Raw genomic sequence first — 25,791 nt, 5'->3', positions numbered from 1 at the left:
ATGAGCTTAGAACTCACACAGCTTCAGATCCAGTTCTCCAGAAGCTCAACCAATTTATCAGTCAAGGATGGCCATCAAAGCAATCTTTTTACCAGTAGATGTGCAGCAGTATTTTCCTTACAGAGACAAGATTTTAATGGAAGATGGTATCATCATGAAATGTTAGAAAGTAATTGTTCCAAAATCCTTGCAACAAGAGTATATCTTGCATTGTGGCCACCCAGGAACTGATTCTACCAAAAGAAGGGTGAGAGAATTAGCATTTTGGTCTTCTATGTCAAAAGATATTGAGAGTTCCATCTCACCTTGTTCTATTTGTAATAGTACTAAACTGCATCAACAAACAGAACCACTTTAGCTAAACCAGTTTCCTGAACTACTTTGGTCAACAGTCGGTACAGATATTTTTGAGTGGAATGGTGAACATTGCTTGGTGTTAGTAAACCCTTATTCAGATTGTCTCAAGATTGACCTATTTACTAATCTAACTTCCAGTACTGTCATTATGAAGTTGAAGAGACATTTTTCTGTTCATGGTAGTCCACACAAAATAATTTGTGACAATGGTGCACAGTTTACAAGTCATCAGTTCAAAAGACTTGCTGAAACATGGGACTTTGGTCATGTTACTAGTAGTCCTGAATATGCACAATCTAATGGTTTAACTGAATGTGAAGTTCAAAGTGCAAAACAGCTGTTGGAGAAATCCAAATGAGACAATATTGATGTTTTTTTAATCTGCTTAATCTCAGAAACATTTCTCACAACAATTTACTTGATTCACCTGCACAGAGACTTATGTCAAGACAAACCAGAACCACACTACTAATCAGTAAGATATTGTTGATTCCAAGTGCTAGAAACAACAAAGCAGTAAAAGCTTAACTCCTAAAGAAGTGTTTGTCCGAAAAGTCCAACTATGACAAAACCAGAAAGCCTCTGAATCAATTAAAAGAAGGCGAGATAATGAGGATGCAGACAGCAAATGATTTCACCAAAAAGCACTTGTGAAACATTTGTCTGAGGAACCAAGATCATACATAATTGAATCACAAGGCATGGAATTCAAGCAGAATTGGAATCATTTACTACCGGTGCGCAAGTCAGTGTTACAGCATCTTGCCTGTAATGGAGACTCTAATTCTCAGAGTGATTTGTCCAATATTCCTGTTCCAGAGAACATTTCATTATCTGTTCCTGTTCCTGAAAGTATCCCTGATGTTCCTAATGAAGAGCACTCCCCAGACACTGTCCTGGTTGCTAAACACAGTAATGATTATTATATTAGGAGGTCAGGTCATATCTCAAGACCTAGTCTTAGATTCATGGCAACCTGGACATGATTGTTATTGTTTATATATGTCTGTATAATTTGCATGCTCATCTAATTTTCATTTTTATTTGCATGACAGAATAATCAAAGAGGGGAGGATGTAGACCAGTGTGTGTGTTGTACCATTAAGACCCATTCCAGTCTGTGGGCATGAGCATATAAGTACTGAACACATGAAGCAACAGTGCCATTTTGGTGAGCAGCCAGGGTGAAAGCATGTATGTGTGTAGCAGTCAGTCAGTTAGTTTGTTTGTTTAGGTTTTATGTTTCACTCATCCATCCAGATCTGTTTATGTGTAATAAAAAACTTAAATGAACACCCAAGCCTCATTATCTTATTTGAATATACAAAACAAGCAACATCCACCTGGGGCATATTCACCCTAGGTTGCCATCAATTCCATCGAGCACAGTGTAGACAAGGCATTCAGCATGCCAGTGGTCTTAGATGTCATAGGTATCAGTCCCCCTAACCTAGCCACATCTATGTCCATGATACAATGAATGTATAGAACTGCCAGTAGATGGACAAGCTAATAACACCTCAAATGTTGCTGAAATGGTATATGTTTCACAGGGTGTGCAAGGCAAACTAACGTACTGCATGTCAATATGTGTATTCTTATTGACATGTTTCATACGTGCTTTGCATGATATGGGTCTTCCTGTGGACATAGGACACAAACCAGAAACACATGCCATGGCCACTCTAACTCTACTTCTGATGTTGAGGGCTGTCATGGAAATGGGAGGCCTTGCTCAGGCACATACAGTATCTCAACATCCACCCCAAAATCCAGTGTGGAGGTGAGTATGGTCAATCGTAGGTCAATCGCGGGTATCCACAAGGGTATCATGCTGCAGAAATTCATGGTTTGAAAGACTGCATATGTTCACACAGCATCTTTTTTTCTAGGCAAGGGGTAGATGATACCTCTGTTCCTCCCAAGCAATGGCAAACAATAGATGTTGGAATGCATGGAATGTACACTTATCTTTTGTGGGTTCCTTGGACCTGTCTGTAGGAGCTCACCACAGTCCTGTAACATCTGCAGAGTTTAAGTCCCTTTAGACACACACACACACACACACACACACACACACACACACACACACACACACACACACACACAGACAGACACACACATACACACACACGCACACACACACACACACACACACACACACACACACACACACACACACACACACACACACACACACACACACACACACACAGGCACAACTCCATTACCCAGATCCACATGCACACATGCAAAGAAATGGTTAACACAGCCCCTCACTGCTCACTGTAGTGTAAACCCAATCTACCTTAGAGATGACATACACAGGATGCAGTTAATATTAGTCTTATTGTCATGCATACATTTTTCTGTGCATGACACTGTAAACAATGTCCCTGCCCACCTGAGCAAATGATGATAACTGTGCCCTTTGATCTGTACTATGCTAATTAGGTAACCTAGGTCTGAAGCACAGTGTGGTTGGCCTGTGCTTGGTTCAGCATGGTTGAAGGTTCACATGCAATGCTGTAATGATCTTTATAATGCTTTAATCTAGAAAATATTTATCAGTTCCATAGTAGACCATGGCTCCCTTTACATGGCATAGTCCTCCAATGCTGCCAGCCCTTCCACAGCCTCTTTATCAGGCACCTCCTCCTTCACAGACTCCTCCCCTGCTGTCAGCTCTTTGACAGCCTCTTCAATAGGCTCATCCTCTATCGCCCAGTGGGGTGAAACATTCCCTACTATAATTGTAACTGTTTCCATAATATTATTTTATGTGATATAGCCCAAACAAAAAAGTACATATATATATATAGGTTCATAGGTTCATACTAGGCTATCTGCCCTAGGGCATTTATAAGCCTAGCCAGAGTGTGTTTGGCTTTTGCCACCCATTTGAAATAAATTTTGCTATGCCCTTTTTCGAGGTTAGTATACTGTGCCTCTGTCTAACAGTGACACAGAAGAGATACCCGGGGTAAACCTACGATCTCCCATCCACTCATCAAGATTCCTCTTGAAGAGAGTCAGTGAGGGACTCTGTCTAACCTGGACTGGGATTTTATTCCAGAGTGAATAGAGCCTCTGGGTTATGAATCTGTCCCTCCAGCATGTCCTATTTATTTCAGTGCTGAGGTTCAAGTCTCGAGCCAGAGCTCGATGGGATTTGGATTTTCTGAGGTGCAGCATGTCCATTAATTCCGGGTTGGACATGGCTTTATACGTCAGGCACAGATCGCCTCTGAGCAGGTGGTATGCCACTGAGTAGAGCTGGAGTTTCTTTAACCAGGCAGCATATGGCATCTGTTTGAGCCCTTTGATCCTCTTGGTGAGGCACTTTTGGGGTCTTTCCAGTTGCTGCAGGTGTCTGGTAAGGTACATCCCAAAAGGGGCATTATACTCAATTATGGGCCTGATGAGGGATGACTAAAGAGGCACGATGACCTCCCCTGATCTAGATGTGAATCCCTTCATGATTAGGTGGGCTATATAAAATGTTTTTCTAACTACTTTGGCCACGTGGTTGTCAAATGAGAGATTGCTATCAACTTGTGTCCCCAGGTCCCTAATTACTTCTTCTGTACTTAATGGATTACCACCTATGTGGTAATTTGTGGGCACTTTGTTTTTTCCACAGGGGATGACTATACACTTTTTGGCATTTAGCTTGAGGCCATGGCTCTGGCACCAGTTGTCTGTTTCTATGAGGCCCTTTTGGAGGATGCTTGTGTCGGCTGTAGAGTCAATTATGGTGCCAAGTTTGCAGTCATCTGCGAACTTGGTCAGCCACAGTCCTTCCGTGTTGGCCTGTACCTTCAAGAAATATATACCGAACAAGAGAGGTCCCAGGACTGAGCCTTGTGGGGACGCCACTTGTAACTGGTTTGGAGTCTGACATGGCTCCAGCAATTCTAACCATGTGGGTTCTGTCCCTGAGCCAGTTTGCAACCCATCTAGTGACATAGGGGTTTATATTTAAGCTGGTGAGCTTATCTATAATGCCCGAGTGGGGTATTGTATCGAAGGCTTTTGTGAGGTCCAGGTAGGCTGTGTGGACCACCTTCCCCTCGCCAATGGCCTTGGTAACTGTTTCAAAGAAATCAACCAGGTTTAAGAGGCAGAATCTGCCCTTAACAAAGCCGAACTGGGTAGGATCCATTTGAGGCACCACCTTTGTGGAGAGGGACCACTGTTGCTGTACGCCACTCTTTGGGTACATATCCTGTAGTAAGGCTGAGATTGAACAGTAGTTTTATGTTTGGCTTTAGCTCTTCTTGGAGTTCATGTAGGACACAGCCCGGGACACCGCCTGGTCCCATTGATACTGTGTTTTTTGCTTTGGAGAGGGTGGCTCTTACCTGAGTATCTGAGATGTCAGGGGGGCAGCACTCTGCTGGGATAGATATTTGCCCTTTTGGTGGGGAGGGGGAGAAGTTTGCACTGAACCTGTCAGCTAGGATGTTGGCAATGTCTGTGGGTTCGATGTATTTTTTGTCATTTTGGACTAATTCTGAGCATATCTGGGAATTCCCACCCAGGTTCCTAAAATAACTAAAGAAAGCCTTGTGATTATCCTTAGTGTCCTGTGCAATTTTTCTCTTGAAGCTGGCCTTAGACGATTTTATGAGTGCCCGTAGTTTTTTGCTAATACTGATCGGAGATGCCTTCCCTTTTTGGGATTTTGCTCTATCATGTAATAGCTTCCTCCTTCTATTGTATAGTTTGTTTATGGCTGGGATCCACCAGACAGGATGTCTGCCTTTGGAGGATTGGGTCTTGGTTTTATTTGGGATTGCATGATCCATGCATTCCTGAAGGTGTTCATAGAATGCATTTATAAAGGATTCTGTGGTCTGGGCCGTATTTTCCACAGGCTCGGGGGCTTTGAAGGATTCCACCTCGGTTTTGAGGAGTGTGAAATTTGCTTTAGAGAAGTTTTTCACTGTGGTTTTCTGGGCAGGGGATGGGGTCGGGATGTGAATATCCAGTGAGATTAGTTTATGGTCTGATCTTACCAGTGAGGGATACACTTCTGGTCTGGAGCATAGAGTCCCCATGTTGGTGATGATCAGGTCCAATATGTTTTCCCCTCTTGTGGGAGTGGTAACAAGTTGTTCCATAGCATTTGAGTTTATAAATTCTAGGAACCTTTGGGCTAGGGTGTTGGAGCTAGGGTAATGCTCCCAGTCTATGTTTGAGTAGTTGAAGTCGCCAAATATAATAGTGTTTGGAGAGACCTTCATATTTTCCAGTGTTCTCAGGAAGGCCGAGTGGGGTTCCTGGGTTTGGGAGGGTGGTCTGTAGCAAGCTATAAACTAGAAGGCAGTTTTACCCACTGTTAGTTGCACATGGATAGTCTCTGATGCTTCGTGCTGTGCCACCAACCTGGAGATGTGGGTATCTTTGACGAATATTGATACTCCCCCTCCTTTTGTGGTTTGGTCCAAGTTTTGGGGCCGAAAAGCATGGTATGAGGTATAAGTATAACCTGGTAATGCTGGGGTGCTCTCGGGAGCCTTGAACCAGATTTCTGTTACTGCACAGATATCGATGTTCTCCATGCTAAGGAGAGTTTCGAGTGTATGCATCTTGAGGTTTAGACTTCTGGCGTTGAGTAGCATTACTCTTAGTTTCTTATCCCTTGTGATACCTATGGAGGTGGGTTTGTCTTTTGAGCCTTGCCTAAAAAAGGCACTATATATGTATATATATTAGTATGTGTGTCTGAGTCAACTTGAAGGCCACCACCAGGTGCATACAAGCAGGGAAAGTGGGCCTTCAACAGAACAAGCGTATACTTACCAATGTCCCAGTTTTGTGAAAGGGCATTGTGGTAGCTATTGGTTAATGTAGACTGTGGATTTCTGATGAGTGTTATCAGCCTTGGCTTCGGGGAACATCCAATGAATCACCAGTAAGAAGCCCCTGAGGAAAGCCATCCCATACAAACCATTGAAATAAATTGCATGTATGCCATAGCTCATAGCTACTGCCTTGGTGGCTTTCTGACACTTTGTATATTATATCCTGTGCATGTCAGACTGCCTGACCATTGATGGAGTGGTAAACATTGTGGTTAACATACCCTCTTCTCTCTCACTAGGCAGGGCCTTTATTTCAATGTGGATGCAGTCAATGACCTACAGTACCTCAAGGAAATGGGCTATGTCACAAAAAACTTGCATATGTTTGCTCAATCTTCAGTTGTATAAGGAGACTATATATACTGTCCCACATGCTGTAGCATGGCATTGAGGAACTGTGGAATATCCCTGAAGCAGATGCCTGTGAAACCCCATTGTATCTCCTGTTGATTGTGGAAAGGTGCCTGTAGCTAGCATTCCCAAAGGCACAAATACTTTGTCATCCATGACGCCCACTGGCCTGGAAATGAGTGCTACACATCTCAACTAGCTCCAGTATGGTGTTTCTAACCACATGGAAACAGTCCATAACTTCAGTGTAATGAAGGGCTTCAAATTCTGGGTGCAGACAGATCCTTTTGCACTACTGAGGGTGAAAACATACAACACCATGACTACTGACAGTGAGTACAGGCTGCTATATAAACAGATGTATTAATTATTTGGCTACTTTATGCATTATTCTGAGTTTCACTTATTGTAACTTCAGAATTTTTCTGTGGTCAGTTATTCATAGCTAATGCATGCAGTCATACAATACACACATTTCTGAATAACTCTGCCATATTATTTATACTCATTTGCATCTGCAATATCCCTCATATTTATAACATTACTCATTACTATGTTGTTATACTGCCATTATATACTACATAGGCTGTGGGGGTTCTTGGCATTCCCCACTTGCATTCAGTATATATCTGAATTGCACACTTTCTGAGTGTGGCCGTTTGTCATACAGATGACCTACCATGATTAGGAATATGTTTCTGAATCCAGCGGAGAGTGTTAATCCCTATCTTTACTCTACAAATCTGAATTGGTAACACATGACACATAAGTGAAATGAACATTATCGGGAAAGAAAGAGAAGACTGCAAAGGCACTTGTCATAAGGCAGCTGAAAGATACCATTGTGGGTTTGAGGGAGATTTTGTTATAGTGATGAGATTTGCAATATTCAAAGTGTGACAGTCCTTGTATTTGCACAAGCTGAAGTCACTATTATGAAACCTTGGGGGAGGGGTAAATGCAAAAAAAAAAAAAAAAAAACTATAAGAACTATATTAAGGGCTTGATTTCAAAGTACTGTACTGTTTTTAATGGGAAATAAGTTGATATGGTATTCATTGGATATGATGTACAGCCTTTTTTGGGGTCTGACTTATTTAACTATGTGATATACCAGCTTATATTAGACAGGATTAGAAAGGGGAAGGAGTAATTAATAAAAAATATTTTATGATTGTTAATCTAGGATAGCCCACAGAAGAAAAGCCTTGATTATCTTATGCTTTTTAAATTGATTTTTCGGAAAATACTCTGGTGCTGTGGTAGCGTTGTCAGCTCACAGTAAGATGATGTCCTGTTCGATTCTCAGTTAGAGTGTCTTCTGTGTGGAGACATGCGTGAATCGGTGTACCTTTGTTGAAGGTTGTGCATCAGGGCCGGCAACTCGGCACATAAAAATCTACTGCCAATCATTAGCGGACCAGAGTTCCGCTGTGGCGACCCCTAACCGGGAAAAGCCGAAGACATAACAACTCTGGAATTCAAGGATGTGCATACACTGCAAGAGGCATGACATTCCACACCACATAGGTGCTAATGAGTTAAGGAATAATTTGCATATATCCCATGGGCCTCTTTTACAGGAGGTTTAATGTAACACACAGTGAAAACCTTAGCTTGGCTGTTTTGTCTTGTAGTTTATGTATACGTTTGTCTACATATATCAGCATACATACATACATACTGTGAAATCTCTTGATGTTTTCAAGAAACATAATATGCAGAGACAATAGATTTCTATAGAAAATAAAACTGAAGAGTTCAGAAATCAACAGGAAACAAGTTGCTTCACTCCAAAAAACAAGAAGCAATATTTATAGGTCTTTTCTCAATGAGATTTTTCATTGCAAAACAAATATAGCAGCAGAGAGTAGGTACTTTACCATGGCAAAATTAACAAATAGTTCCTTGGTCCTTCAGATCACTGTATATCTTGATTAGGTACATACCAGCATATTGAAAAAGGTCTGCAGCAAAATATAGAGTTGTACAGGTTTTCCTGTATATACAGGATAAATCAAATTCAGACTGGCTGCAATTCCTTGCTCTTGGAGGCTTTGCTTGCACACTCTCAGACTTTTTCTTCTATGCTGCCCCCCAGGCCTCTTCCCAAACTGCCAAATAGGATAATAAAAAAGTAAATTTAGCACTGTTATTAATGGGTAATCTTATACGCAGAGAAGAGTGGCTGTTCCTCCTTATCTTCAGTAACTGTTTCCTTCATGAAAGATTTGTATCTGTTGTCTGTCATGGTCTACCTAGTGTATTTCCTAGCAGCTATCCTCATGCCCCCCCACCTTGTCTCACAGTCAGTATGCCACATGATACCCTGATCACAGAACCATTGACACTCACTACCTCACATTGGGTGTAGTCAAGTGATATCTCATCTTCATTTGTACAGTGTAAACCAGGCAATGAAAACTTTAAACTGAAAGGATTTTAGAGACAAAGCCACTGTGCTAACTTGGAGTTTCTGTCTTTTTGTCTATAGAGCAATTGAAGTGTTGCATGATCTATAAGTTGAAATAAATCTCTGTTCAGTTGATAATTCTTAAGAATGGATATGAGACATTTATTGGAGAAGAATTCTCTTTCAATTGCTGTCTATAACCATTCAGTGTTACTCGGTTTTCTACTCATATAACATAAAAGGTGTTCAAATTTTGTGCTAGTACTGCTCAAATGCCTTCCTCAAACTCATCTGTGAATACTGAAAACTGAAGAAAAGTTGGGGGCCAAAAGAATAAACTCTATCCATTTGATTTTTAACAGGGGGCTATCCTAGTCATGTCAGCCAGATGAGACATTATTGTAGCAAAGTTGAAGATGAACTTATGGTAGTACTTGACCAACTGCAAAACAATATGCCCTGCTTTAAGTAGTAGGTATGTGTCAGGCTTCTACCACTTTGGTCTGTGGTTTTATTATACATCTTTCTATCATGTAGCCTAAGTACCAGACTTCAAATATGAATGGGGTTTGTATTTAGTGGTGTTACTTGTTAATCATGCTTTATGTAAAGAGTATAGAATGGCTTGTATCTTGGAAATGGGACTTTCCCTTCCTCAAAGACAACAGCCATGTCACCAAGGTACGTATGGCATACCTGGTGCTAGGTGTAAGCATGTGATCTAAAAATGTCTAAAACATTGCTGAAGCTCTATGACGGCTAGATGGCATGACCTTATAATGATAAGTCCATCCATGTGGGGAAAATATTTTTTTATCTTTGGCCCCAGATTTAATGAGATTTGTGAGTAGCAGTTGGTAAAGTCCAATTTTTCAACAAGTTTATTAACTCTTGAAGTGAGATATAAATCAAAAGTGGAAGTATTATTCCATTAGTCCATTATAACCTGATCTGCGACATCAATAGGACTTGTTAGTGGGACAGATTTGTTTCTCAGAGACTCCCCCATCTGTGGAATAGACTCCCTCTCTTTACCCCTTTTCAATCACAACCTGGATAACTGGATGGGAAACGGAAAATACACCCCTGGGATTCACCCATGTCCCTGCTGGACAGGAGCTTTTGGTGCTGACTTGTCTAAACATGGGCTAAACTCTTGGCTAGGCCTATAAGGGCCTCGGGGAGATTAGCCTAGTAACTTTCTATGATCCTATGATTTTCTGACGTCATTGCAAAACTGTTGTAAACCCCTCACATTTAGAAATTATTGCAATATGATTCCTTAATGACTTCAAGCTCGTACATGTTCTATATTTCCTACTTAATTGCTTGGCATTAGGGATCTAATATCTGATATGGCTTCAAGTTTATCTTTTCTCCAGGAAAGGTATCAATGCAGTCCTGGATTAAATTAATTCTGTCAGAAAATTCTAAAAATATCCCTTTTACCAATTTCCTATTTCTGGTTCAATGACTGTGTCTTATCCATCATAATTTTAGATCATGCACTGGATACTGTAACCTCTTCAGCAAAATGACTCACTATAGAAACATTAATTTTCTCCAATGATTTAAGACTTTGATACATCTGTTCTGGTTTATCTAACCAGTTAGCTTACTTTATAATTCACATATCTAATCTTTCTCTATCAATTGAAAAGGCCCTTGCAACATGACAAGAAATTTGTTTTTTTGCAGTAGTCACTAACACAAGTACATTGTTCCCTGTTTTGAGCTGTCTAAGTAAATTATTTATATTCTATTATTTTTTTGTGTGTGCTCTCTCTTTCTCTGTATGATTCCTAATTGAAGACATTACAGCTCTTGGCGTATCCTGTAAATAAATGAAATGTTGGTCACTCCAGCAATGAAATAAACCAAGCCCCACAAAGTGATTTTCAACTCCTGTGTAACTTGCTACTATATAATATGTTGATGTTTAATACTGGGAAATCCACCTTTATGTTTTTTGTCTCACATGCAAGATTGCAAGCCCTCCATCAGTATTTCTGACTCAGATGGACCCCCTGCTAGTAGTTTCTGTCCAAAAATATGTAGGTCTAACCTTTGATCCTTCACTATCATTCGTACCTAACATCAAAGTGAATACTACAGGCACTCATGTCCTAAGTGCTCAAAACCTACTGCCTTGAAGTCAGGGACCTGGTGCTTTGTAGAGCTCATATAGAATGTAGCTGACACTCAAACCCGAATATTGGTATTGGTGGTCAATAATGAGGAGGGAATGGGTGGGAGGTTTAGGCTTAGGCAAAGGGAGAGGGAGAGGGATTTCAGGCTTAGGGAGCTAGAAAAGAGTTTAAAGGTTAGGTAGAGGGAAGGGAGTTTTGGTTTAGGGAGCAGGAGGGGAGTTTTTGAGTTAGGGAACAATTGGTACATTTAGGTTTAAAAGAGGAGTAGGAGTTTTAGACTTAGTGAGCAAATGTAGATTTTAGAGTTAGGGTGTGGGAATGGAAGTTTATGGTACTTAGTCAATACTCTGGTTGGGAATTGGGTGGGAGTTTTAGAATTAGAGTTTAGGTTCTGGCAGAGTATATAGTTTTACAGGGCCAAGTGCTATAAGAGCTAGGAGGACATGGGAGATCCAGATTGTGGGAGATCAAACACTTGCTTTTTTGAATAAGTTGTAGTGAACAGGTATGTCACAAGCTACTAGTACTAGGGCAGCCATAGTAGACTCCACAGCAAATGTCTGTCCCAATAATTTCTCAAAAAGTTAAAGTTGCATGTAAACCTAAGTTGCACATAAACTTTGTCACTTACCAACAAGTGAAGTCAGATGAGCTATCACAATAAATGCTCTACTTCACAGCTTGGTATATACCCTCCCTGCTATTGCCTTTAACTATGTACATAACCTAGATCTCTTTCAGAAGACTGAGAATAAAGTCCCGAGATTTATAAGACTAAGCCTTTAGTCAGAGGTCATGTGTTCAAATACCACATTTCCCAACTATACAATACTGTTAATTCTTCAATACTATTTATATTAAATTAAAACCTCTATACTAGTGGCACAAATGCCCTGCTATAAACTGTAATTTGTTTAACTGGAACACATATATGTGCAATATATGCACATGTCAAGGATTACTTGCTGAAATCTGTAGTATAATGTGAATCTGTTTGGATGTGGTAGTCTTAAATGTAAAAGTTAACATAATAGAATCAAATAATTGTATTAATGCATTGTATGTCACATATGAAGATAATAACCTTATCTCTCTTTTTTTCTCTCACCTCAACCCTTATCTGTCTTTATTTTATTTTTATTTTATTTCATATTATTTATAACAAATATTTTGTGTGATTTTGTTTTATTTTATTTTATGCATTGTTGTATTTTATGTTATTTTATTGAACAAAATTATTTTTTGTTTTATTTTATTTGTATTTTATTTTGTTTTATTTTCTTTTTTAATTGTATTATTTGTTGTCAAAATAGGTCCATGTTATCCATGTGTACCATATCACTAAATGCTTCACAGCACAGTAGGATAGGCCTGCCCCATAGGATCCACCTGATCCCACCTCCACCGGCCCTAGCACCGATGCCCAGCACATCTGGTAGTCAACCTCACATCTGCTAGTCAACCTGGCAGCACTGCTTCTGCTGCCCCTGCACTACCTGCACCATCAGATAGGCCTTCCCCAGAGACTAGACCAGTGGCACTCTCTGGGATCAGGGGCAGAGGTGGTGATTTTATCACCTGCACCTAGTTGCCAAAAGTGTTGTATAGGGTTATGCTCTGCACTGTTGGTGCATGCCTATGCTACCTGGAGAGGCTTCTCTCCCTCATTATGCAGAGAAGTAGGAGGAGAAGGAGACATCAAGCATTCTACCCAGTGACTGAGTGAGGTGGCAGTGATGACAGTCCAGTGGGTGGGGACCTGATTCTCACTGTCACCCAGCTTAATGACCATGAGTTTGGGATGTCCTCACCTTCACCCCAATAATGGTATTCCCCAAGCTTTTGAGTTCATCACTGTCCCTGTCTCTTGTCTTGTTTGTCTTGTCTGTCTGCAATTGCTTCCTCGCCTACCCAACTTACCTGACTCTGACATCCCTAGGTCTGTTCCCCAACATTCCTCCCTATCTCACAAAAAAAAAAAAAAAATCATCCCAAACATAGTTCTCCATTCTGCACACATGTCCTTTTGGCACACTTGAGTCGGTCCAGTTGGCTATACAACATGATTGTGTTGTGGTCACCCCTCTATCTGGAGGTGAAGTCTTAATTCAGTTAATATTTTCTACAAATGTTCATTTTGCACTGTTAAAGGAATGGATAGCAATGGTTCTTTCCTACCACCCTCCTACACATTCCTGCTCTACCTTCCCTTTGTTCTTCCCCTTGCTTGCATTCCATTTCACCACTGTACTATCTGCCCCATTTCATCACTTTAATGCATTTTTGTGAGAAGGTGCACAATATGCAGCAACTCACAGCAACAATGAATGACAACAATGCATTTCCATGCATTTAAAACTATTGTTTACACCTGTAAAAGTATTATATACACCTGTATTCAAACCCATATCATCTGGCTCCAACAATGAATGTATCAATGCATTAACATGTGCTGCCACAGAGTTAGTTAAGCAGCAAGCATATTGCATAGACTCAATACTAACTGTCAGACTTTAGCAATGCATCTCGCATTTGTGCACTGCTTAGCTACACTCAACCATGTATATCTTGCATGCATATGCACTTTGCTAACAGTTGCTCAAACCTGCTCTCACCACACTATGAAAATGTGCATATTATGCTGTATTACTACTGTTTACTGTTTATTACCTGTGCATGACATGAAATTGCATGTGGAAACATTACAAATGGAGGGCCCTATCTTACAATATGTCACATATGTACAATATATCCATGTGTTGCCACCCTCTCCCCCCAGAACACTGCAACCCTGGTATCTCAGTTCTTTTTCAAAACATATATCAACTGCAGTAGAAAATGCAATATCAAATGTTGTGTGCTATGCAATACACATCAATCTGGTAACATGCAGAACTACAGCTATTAACCCATATGTTAAAAAGCCTTATCTGCAAGGCTACGGAAGGAATCAGCATGGACAATATCCACAGGCATATAGGTGACCTTCAACACACTGACCCGACCCATTTTGTTTTTTTCATGGGTAGATCCTGGTTATTGAACCTTGTGGACTTCTTGGATACTGACCCCAAAGACCTGCATGAGGGATGACAGGACATACTGCCTATGCTGAGTTGTCCAAGGCCTTTGACACTATACTCTATTCTTATCTCATAGTGAAGATCTCTGATGTGGGAATTGAGACATACAGTAGTAGATAGATAGGAAACTGGATCACTGAGAGAACACACAGTCTCAAAGTTGTGGACTGCATTTCCACCACCAGCCACTTATCATTAGAATACCCAAAGCATCTGTGCTGAGCCCTCAACTGTTTGCAAACTACATCCTTGAAGCACAGGCAATGGTAGATGGTCTGTGGTTTACCAAGTTTACAGATGACTGGAAACTGGATGCACTAATATTGAGTCCCCCAGTGATGGTAACATATTACAGAAGGGGCTGCCACACACACACATGATTGGTGCCAAACCCACTGACTGAATTTTAAAGCATACAATGCCTCATTGCTCTCTTTAGCAATGAAGTACCCCTGCTAATTATAATATACATAACACCACTCTAAGCTCAAATACAGTGTTGTGAGACTTGGGAACACATGTTAATAACAATCTGCACTTTCACCACTATGTGTCCATAGTAATAGCACACACACATTCTACATTGTGCACATCATACATATGGACATCACATCCAAGACCAGGGTGGTCATACCTCAGCTGTACTCTACCCTTATCAGACCACTAATTGAATACAATGCTTCCTTCTGTCTGTACCTCACCAGACACCTGCAATAATTGGAGAAGACACAAGGTTGTGCCAGGGAGACTCTAGGGCCTTCCAAAATGACATACATGGAAAGAATGAAAGACCTGTAAATGTACTCAGTATCATGAAGGCTGCTGAGAGGTGATTTATGCTTGCCCTACACAGCAGTCTCAGACCCTGCCCCACCGGAAATGCCGGACATCTGCAAATCAAATGGGACAAGAATAACTTGGCTCAGGTTTCTCAAACTAGCCTGTGACATAAATAGGACATGCTGGGGAGACAGATGTATCCACCAATGACTCACATCCCTCTGTAATAGGCTCAAACTTTATGTGTAGCAGTACTCCTCAATGATCTTGTTCAAGAGCAACCTTGAATACTGCTTGGGTGATTGCAAAGTCACTTCTAGGGTGTCACCTATGTCCCTCATGGACAGGGCCATTTGGTGCTTCTCACGAAATTGCTCTGGTAACAACAAACATCTAACTATGTTTAATAAGGATAGTTGTGTTTTTACACACCTAAAGACATTAGGCAGTAGCCTCCTATGAACAATATGAAACTATGAGCCCATGCAGGCCTCCTAACATGTTGTCTCCCACATGGCCTGCTGATGTCATCTACTATAGGTTTACCTGCACTTTTATAAAAGGCAAAGTTGTCCTGTGGCACTTGCTTAAAATACTGTGTTTTGTAGTCTGTATACTTAAATAGGTTTGAGTTCTGTTCTCACTGCAGTCAAGTGTGTGCATCTCTAGACAGAAGAGCAGAAGTGTGTATCCCACAGTTACTGCTCCAATACCCAGGACTGACAGCATTTTGATTCTTTCAGATGCCTACATATCCATTTCAATCAGCCCACCCAACATCTTGTCCCCTATATGGCCTGCTGATATCATCTACTATAAGTTTAGCCAGATGCAGTCTTTTAAAAGACTTGTGCTGTGGCACTTGTGTAATGTACTGTGTTCTATAGTCTCTCTACTTAGATAAGAAGGGGTTCTTTTCTCACTGTAGTCAAGTGGGTTCAAATATGTGTCTCTACATAGAGGAGCATAAGTGTGTATCCAATAGGTACTGCTCCAATACCCAGGATTGACAGTATTTTGATTTTTACAGATGCCTACACATCCATTTCATGCAGACACTCAACATATTGTCCTCCTAACATGGCTTGGTGATGTCACCTACTATAAGTTCACCTGCAGTCTTGCAAAAAGTCAGACTAGTGCTGTGACACTTGTGTAAAGTACTCTGTTCTGTATCCTGTATACTTAGGTAGGAGTTCTATTCTCACAGTCAACTATGCATGTAAACTGTTGCATTAAATTAGACAGAGCATTTTACATCAGCATGTGGGACACTAGTATATTCCCCTCAACAGACACTGCTGATGTCATCAGCTATAAAGTATTGTCCGAGATGCTCCATGTCATACTTGAACTTTGGCACATACATAAATAATGGGTTCTGCAGTCTTTGTACTTAAGTAAGTAGTGGTTCTATTCTCACTACAGTCAAGTGTGTGTGTGTGTGTGTGTGTGTGTGTGTGTGTGTGTGTGTGTGTGTGTGTGTGTGTGTGTGTGTGTGTGTGTGTGTCTGTGTATCTGTGTGTGTGAACTGTTGCTTGACATTACCGAAATCATTTTTGACCAGTATGTGAGACACTATTATATTCTCCTCAACAGACACTGCTAATGTCATCAGCTATAAATTGTTGTCTGAGACCCTCCAAGTCAGACTTGAGCTGTGGTGCTTGCCTTAAATACAGACATCTATAGTCTGTGTACTTAGATAGGGTTTCTATTATCACTGCAGCCAGAAAGCCATGTGTCTGTATGAAATTTTTCTTGATATTAAAAAGAGCCTTTTACACCAGCATGTGGGATACTGTTATTACCATATTCTCCTCACCAGACACTGCTGATGTCATCAGCTGTATCGGATTTTTGGATATATAGTACTCCCACTAGGGCAGGGTTAAACACTGGCCTGGAGGCTAGGCAAGCATCACTTCATCCTATACCAGACAGATTACAGTAACATGGCTTTCACTCTATCCACATACATCATGGCATGCTTTGTATGTCTTGTGTTATCTTGCTGAAAAAGCCCTGTGGTCTCTCCAGGTGCTGAATGTGCCTGGTGAGGTACATTCAAAAGAGAGCATTATGCTCTTTTACTAATCTGATGAGATTTAACTACAGTGCTGTTACACAATCCTAAGATCTGCATATGATGGCATGACATATGATGTGCACACTTGATGGTCGAAGTTCAGATTGTTATCTACTTGTGTTCCAAGTGCTGGCATCACTGGGTGTCAGCACAGCAGGACTGTTGTCAATGCTGTCATTAACAAGGAATTCCAATTTTCAGATGGACAACATAAAAAAGACACAATACTGCAATTAGCTGTACATGTGCCTTTGTCCTCATTCATTTGTGTATGTTAGTTCCTCCTATAATATGTAAATTAAAAAACGAGCAGGCAACGGATTCTTCAACACTTTATTCTTGTAAGCACTTTCACTGACACCAGTGTATCAGCTTCTTCAGACTAAATAAAACAACTTGCTCCCAGTCTCCCAATTTAAAACTTCTTCAAAACGTCAAAGCCAATGAACTGATAGCCACAAAAATGATGTCATCATAGACATTCAGAATTAAAGCAACATTGCTTATTTGCAAAGTTTAAAGTGCTATCTGCTATAAAAAACATTCCCATTATGGGAAGGAAAGAAATAACTTTTACAGACGTTATTTAAAATAAAAAATGACCATGTATGTCTAAGTCAACAAGTTCTATACCACCCAAAAGAATATTAATACTCTCATTGTACAAAAGCCATACAAAAATGCATACATATTAAACTCTAAACTCTAGTAATTTATGCACCACAGTATTAAAATCTGATCATACATTAAATTACTGCGGTGGTGGTGCTGCGGTAGCGTTGTCACCTCACAGTAAGACGCTGTCTGGTTCGATTCTCAGCTAGAGTGTCTTCTGCGTGGAGACATGCATGAATGGGTGTACCTTCATTGAAGGTTGTGCTTCAGGGCTGGCAACTCGGTATGTAAAAATCTACTGCCAATCATTAGCGGACCAGAGTTCCACTGTGGCGACCCCTAACCGTGAATAGCCGAAAGACACAACAACAACATCATGCATTAAATTCACAAAAAGAACTAAATGAATACGCTAAATGTAAATAAACACACAGGTTATGTGTCTTATTTGCAAAACTAAAACACATATAAAATCTATTTTATTGCATGTAAATAGTATAAAATCAATACTCAGCTCTATGTTATTTCTAAAGTCTACCACATGTTTATGCATTCTATTAAATAGATAAAATCCTGAAAGAAGTTTGATTGTTATTATACCCAAAAACCACCAAAGTCCAAAAATCAGGCATGTTTTATGAATGAACAATACAGACTCATCAAGACAGAAGATGTCATCAGGGGACCATAGTATTTGTATGAAAATTACAGAACATTATACCTAGTGAGGGCCTACAGTTTTAATAAACATTTAATAGATAGGGCCTCATTCAATCCATGGAAAATGTGCGCTGCTGTTCTAACTTGCCATTCTAGTTCTGCTTCTTCCAATTTGAGTTCCCAAGGTCCACCTCTCTGTTTAAACTCCATTTGTTGTAATAGCACAAATGTAAAACTGTGGTCAGGAAAAACTGAGCTGTGTCTAGCTAAAGCATTAGTGTTTATTTTGTTAGTAATGCTATACTGATGTTCATAAATCCTTGATTTTATCTTCCTCTCAGTTTTTCCTATGTAAAATGCCTCACATTGGTCACAGGTAGCTACATAGACTACCCCCCCCCCCCACCGAGAATCACAGTTATATCTACCATAAATGTTGTATTCTCTGTCTTTTGATTTTTACTTTATTTGTTTTTTTTTATGTGCCTACATTGATGGCATCTGCCACAATTATTCATGCCCAACTTCCTTCTAGAAGTTCTGGAGGACCTTTCAACTAAAAATTTCAGGTTTGAACCCTTTCTAAAAGTCAATTGTAGAATTGAACTTAAGGAATTTCTAAGTTGGGTATCATCTGAAATGAAAATCCAATTTTTTTAATAATCTCCCTAATGACACAAGCATCTGTTGAGAAGGTGGTTAAAAATCTAATGGGTTGGCTAGGAGCCTGAATGCTTCTAGTACTAAAGGGCAATTAACTCTTTTCTACTATGGAACTCATGTCATAGCCTTTACATAACAATGGTCTAAAATGGCCCGAGACTCTTTTCCCAATAACTTCCTCAAAAATTAATTCAATAAAGACACTTGGGTAGCTTCTCTTCAGAACATAGTTTTTATTAGTTCGCATTATAAAATAAAATCACCATAGTCTGAAACCATTCTGGCTGCCCTCACTGCTTGTCCATTTACTACTGCTTTTTTTGGTGTAGTGGGTGGCAGCTAGTAAAATATAGGAATGAATTAGAGTATGTGGGCTTGCTGTAAATGGTGGTCCTAAACCGGTGATTGGAATGATCCTTCCTAAGGTGTATATCCAAAAAATCAATTTGCTCTGTCCCCACTTGAAAAGTAAAATCCAAAAAATGTGTAAAAGATTTAATTTCCGTAAAAAATGAGTGGTTCAGAGCAACCTCCCCATTCCACAAAAAGAACATGTCGTCCTGGTACCTAGTGTACCACACAACATGTTCCTTGAATGGCTTGTGGTTAAATAGAAAAGATCTTTCTCAGTACACCATCACACTGTTTGCGAAACTACTACCACATGAAGCTCCCATTGCCACCCCACTTTTCTGTAGAAAACGTTCATTATTAAAATAAAGGAAGTTATTAGATAATAACATTTCTAAAAGTGTTTCTATGACATAAATCTCCATGTTATCTAAACCTTTAAGGTGAAGGAACTCCCTAACCCATTCAAGGCCAAGTTGTTGGAATATTACAGTGTATAAGTCCTTGACATCTACTGTAAGAAAAACTAAATTCTCATTAAATTTTAAATTATTGATAGACTCAAGGAAATGCCAAGAATCATGGCATATTTGATCTTCTAATTTCAACACTGGTTTCAATTTAGAGTCAATGTATTTGGCGCATGCATAAGAAATGGAGCACCTACCATCAACAATACATCTAAAAGGTGGATTAACCAAATTTTTGTGTATTTTCGGGGCCCCAAAAAGCACTGGAATCATAGGTGCAGGCATGGTTAAGTAGTGGAATGTATCTACATCAATGCTCCCTTCCAGAAACAAATCTGAAAGGGTAGCATTTATTTTTCTGTAAGCTCCATGAACTTGATTAAGGCTAACCTTTTCATATACTGCACCATCTAATACTAAATACATCCTCCTAATGTAATCATGTTGGTCCATAAACACTAGCCCTCCGCTCTTATCGGGTTTCATGACTCAAACTTGGCAAATATTCAGTAAGTCAATAAACTCCTTCTCTTCAGCTGATATGTTCTTGTAATTGTTTAGATGACAACTATTGTGAAAAAACATTCTTCTGAAATCAATTTCACATGCTTTTTCAAACTGACACAAGACACCATTTAGGGGAGGGTTAAGCAAGCTTGAGACTCTCAGACTGTCTGTAAGTGTTGAGTGGGCTCTCATCAACAACTGTAAATTCAATTTACTGACAAACAATTTCAAGTCAATGATAAGCTTGACCAGATTAGCTCTCCTAACCGGCACGTAGGTTAAACCTTTAGAAAAAAAATCTACCATCTCTTTCCCCACATTTAAGGAACTGAAGTTGAAGATTTTAAAGTCTGCTTCAGAACTAATAAGAATGATAGGGAGCTCTGGTGTTATCTCCTTCTCCGGTTTTGGCGTTTCCTGTTCTGCCATTGCCTCCTGTTGTGCCCCTGTCCATTCGACTGGAGTTGTTGGGAGGCATTGGGCTCCCAAAAAACCTGCTGTTCATTGGTATTCCCATGGGTGCCTGTATCTTGTGTGGGATGTTGGGGGTCACGGTGTTGTAGATTATTCCTTATATGCTCACTGCGTCGAATAGGTTGTGCCGAATCCATAAGCCCTTCATTTATCAAACCATTGGTGTTATCAAGCTGGTGTATATTAACTGCCTGAGCAGCAGTATTAGGACCAGAAGGGAAAGCCACAACTGAGGGAGGGGCTGGATATGCAGTCCCTTGGGAATAGTCTTTAAGATCTCTCAGTAACTTTTTCTTTTTGACTTCAATGTATTTCTCCAAACTAGCTTCAATGCTGTTAAAAATTCATGCATATTCGAACCTATATCTATCATAGTCATTGCTGTTCGTAATAACTTGTTCTAGGGCACCCAACTCATTTCTGTAAGACATAATTTGAGTCTTATAATTGTTAATTAATAATGCCAAACATTCAAGCCCTTGCTTATCAAAAAAGGCCATCAATTCTAAATGAAAGGGAGATTTATTAACAAGCCCTATGGGGTATCTCCACTGATGCAGACCTTTTGATATGACTTTTTTGCTATTCAATCTTCTAAGTAGGAAACTTCAAGCTGAAATTTCCTGCATTTAAATAGCTTTTCATCGAATGCATTAAGGTGGTTCACAGTAGAGTTTTCATTGAGTGCACCGTTATTTCAATTAAAAGTTTCTGCTGGTACATTAGTGTTAGTGAAAAAAGAAACATGTCTTAAAAAGGAATCCATAGTTGGACTATCACTCGCCCAAGCAGTATCACCCGATCTCCATAAGCCATGACCTGCATTCTCAAAGGCTCCCAAACTGCTATTTCCATTCCTTTGGTTCAGTATAGCTCATTCAGGATTGGCAGAGGCATCCATTGGCAGAGAAGGTTGTGTCAGCAGCTTGCCTGCTGTGTGTTACTTTGAGGTGTAGGTACCACAACGCTTCTTGAAGTGGCTTGCACAGTCTTTAAATCTATGCATTGCGATAGACTGTCAACTTTTTTCATTAATTCTTGTATAAGCAGGATTAAATCGCCCACAGCATTTGCTTCCTGGCCGATATTTGTTGAATTGTTTAACCCTGTATCCTGGGAAAACAAAGGTTGTGATGATAGAACCGAGCCACTCACCATGAAGACAACAACTAGAACAAACCTTTAAATGCCAAACAAAGTAAACGAAAAAAAGAGCAAGCAACGGATTCTTCAACACTTTATTCTTGTAAATGCTTTCACTGACACCAGTGTATCAGCTTCAGACTAAATAAAACAACTTGCTCCCAGTCTCCTAATTTAAAACTTCTTCAAAAAGTTCAAAGCCAATGAACTGATAGCCACAAAAATGATGTCATCATAGACATTCAGAATTAAAGTAGCATTGCCTATTTTTAAAGTTTAAAATGCTATCTGCTATAAAAAACATTCCCATTATGGGAAGGAAAGAAATAACTTTTACAGACGTTATTTAAAATCAAAAATGACCATGTATGTCTAAGTCAACAAGTTCTACACCACCCAAAGAATATTATCACTCATTGTACAAAAGCCATACAAAAATGCATACATATTAAACTTGGCAAGGCAAAGGCCATATACTTTATCCTGAACTGTCAAGAAATTGAGTCCAAACAGCAAAGGGCAAAGCACAGATCCCTGGAGTTTGCCAATGGTGACACCTGTATAGGTTGAGTCACCGACTTTCAATGTTTGTATTCTGTTGGTGAGCCAATCGGTAATCCATCTACTGACACAAAGGTTAATCCCCAGCTGATATGTTCATGGAAGATTGTGTCAGAACCCAAAGCCAGATCACAATAGGCAGTATGCACTGTCTTACCTTCATCCAGGCCTATCACACAGAAGCAATGGCCTGTGACAACATCACAGATCAGCTATGGCATGACTCAGCACATACACCTTCATGATATGGTTGAATGCACACTTCGACACACACTCCACACAGGCTATATTCCCATACAAGGATGTACATCAACATGCATCCATCTGACTAGAGGGGGACAGCACCTTATGCATGCATATATAGAGACATCCTGGCTCTCCTCAAAAGTGAGGTGGACCAACATGTGATCATGGCCCTCTAGTACATGTACACTAGTCATATCCTGGCTGTGTGCAACTGACCTGTGTGAGTTGTTAATGCTACATCATGTCTGTTATATCTGACAGATGTCCTCATAGAGATCACTGAGGGCATGCATGATAACAAAAATAGCATCTAATGGATCTTGACCAGGTCAAGACATTTGATACAAATCCACACTGAGGTATTCACTCAGCACTGTCATATGCGGCCATAAACAGCTATATCACCAAATGGGTAGACCAGTGTATCACATACGTGGCATCTCACTATGTTGAAATGTGTGATGTGACCTACATCTCATGTCCATTCACCAGGTCTGTACATCAGGGCTGTCTGCTAGGCCCTTTCCTGTTCATTAGTTAAGTGATGGATATCACAGTTGACATACACATGCTCTGTCCACACAGCTGCCTGAAGGACTACAGAATATGGCAATTATTAACTCAAACTGTGATATTACTATAATACAGACAGTAGCAACATATAACAAACAGTGCTACTACAGGCATGACAACACCTGCATTGACAAGACACATTGGGGAATTTGGTAATTCAGGAAACAAACACACCATTCAAGTATAATGTGGCCCACATCTTTTAATCAGACCAATGGGTATGTAACCCATGTGCTGGGGTGGATGGTAAGTGGTACATCCACCAGCATGTGGTCACAGTGCTGACTACTCCCTTGAATGTAACACAAGTACTGGGTATTTGAAGGACATCCATAACTGAAGTCATAATACCTTCATGGTTCCCAGCCTTCATCACATCGATAACTGTGCAAAATGCACCCTTCTTCATGTACCTCCATACACATCTTCCAGTGAAGTGTAGCAAAAGTATACCACCTTTGTCACAGTGAACTGTCACACAGCTAATTGGCCATACCTAGGAATTCTTTCTGTGTATTATACCTGATTATTTCATGGTGCAGAACACAAATCAAGCTGTTACACCAGATGCATGTGTTCTACCTGTTCTGCTTATGCACACATTACATGCATAGGTGTTTGACAAAAGTAATAGCATGTATATCATTCATGACAGTGTGGATTGTGCCATATATATATATATATATATATATATATATATATATATATATATATATATATATATATATATATATATATATATATATATATATAAAATGCACACAAGGCAACTAGCTTGTATTGCCCATACTGTCACATACAGGTATGGCAGTGTCCCTCCTAACACCTTCAGCAGATGTTACCATGCCAGGACAGTGTGTGTGATTATCCTCATAGGGTGTGGATGTATCATAATAGTTGTTCAAGTGTGTGTGTGCAGACTTATGTCTTATCACTGTAAATCACATATGTTATGTCAGAAGCATCGGATTACTGGTGGTAATATTCTGATACTGTCCATGACTGCGGCTAGTTCTTGTAATGTTTTCCATTTGTCTTTACCTGTGCCCACCTTCCTGGAGACCTCTGTTGGGAGTGCACTCATATTCAGGCATATCAGTTTGTACAGCTTTGCAGTTTGCACCCTACCCCAATTGTATGTCAGATCCCTGATAAATGTCTTCCGCATTATTCTGGAAAGGATGCTTATCTCACACAGACATCCTCCTCATTGTTATGTCACCTTGTGTGACAGTCGCATAAAACACATTTTCACTGTGCAGTCCCTACTGTACCAGATTGATATGTGACTGTTGTTGCTGCTACAATCATCTTCCATTGACATGCCCACTTCTGCTGTACATGAGGAAGTTTCACCTGTCCTCTTTCCCTATGTTCATTCCTACAATTCAAGTGTGTGTGTGTGTCTTATTCAATGCACGCACTTCCGCTGAGTGTTTATTTTACATGGCAGTCCATGTCCCATTACAGATCATTTGCACAGTTCAGTACGCAATGCCAGGAATAGGATATCACAATACTCTGCAATGTAGGTACACTGTCCTGTACTATGTTTGGACCATATACTTCAAATTCATACCTCTCATCTGTCCTGATATTCCCAGGATGTCCAGATGTTTTCCTTATCAAATTTGTGGACTTCTGACATATCACTGGGATGATCTCAGGACTGATGTGAGTGAATATTATATGCATTTGAGTTCATACCTCTGAACTCTCCTGATTTGTGCAGAATGTCGACTTTTTTTGTCTCATATTTTTTATCTTTTCCTCCTAGCATATTGGTTATATGGCAAATCATTGTCATGTCATTACAGATTGAAGTCAAAAACTGATGACAGACATTTGAGTTTCAAACTTCATTCTCTTCAGATAGCTCATGGTACTGTACAACTTATTATTCCTTCAACTTTTGAAGTTTGGAAGACCAATATTAAAAATCTGTCCCTAGTTTTGGGCTTTTTCCCCCATTATTTATGGCGTTCTCCAGATTTCTTGCTCTAAGAGGTTGAGATTGAGAAAGTTTCATTCTAACACATTTCTATTCACATCTATGTCAAACATGTCCCTATTTCTGGTTATTTGTCCCCTGATTATGTTGACCTCTGTGTAGATCTGTTGCCCTAACACATTGACAGCTATCTCTGAAGTCCTGGTGATCATTCTGGCATTCCATGCAAATTCACAGATTGTAGCTGCTCTGCTTTACGCAGATTTGATATCTACATTCACTTACATGGTTTCCACACTGTTGCCAGTCACAAAACCTGTCTTAGACAGGCCACATGTAATTAATATGCATTGTGTGCTACAACTCCCCACCACCGCCGTGCAAACATGTAAACTCTGTGTAGGCTTTGCACAGAGCCTACAAGGAGTTTATTGAATCCCAGGGGCTATCCTGTTATATAACTGAAATTGGGTATATGGACAAA

This window comes from Protopterus annectens, chromosome 8.part0 (assembly GCF_019279795.1).
Source record: "Protopterus annectens isolate FY-2018-M chromosome 8.part0, PAN1.0, whole genome shotgun sequence".
Taxonomy (NCBI): Eukaryota; Metazoa; Chordata; order Ceratodontiformes; family Protopteridae; genus Protopterus; species Protopterus annectens.
The sequence above is the reverse complement of the archived record's forward strand: the minus strand, read 5'-3'. Positions refer to the sequence as shown.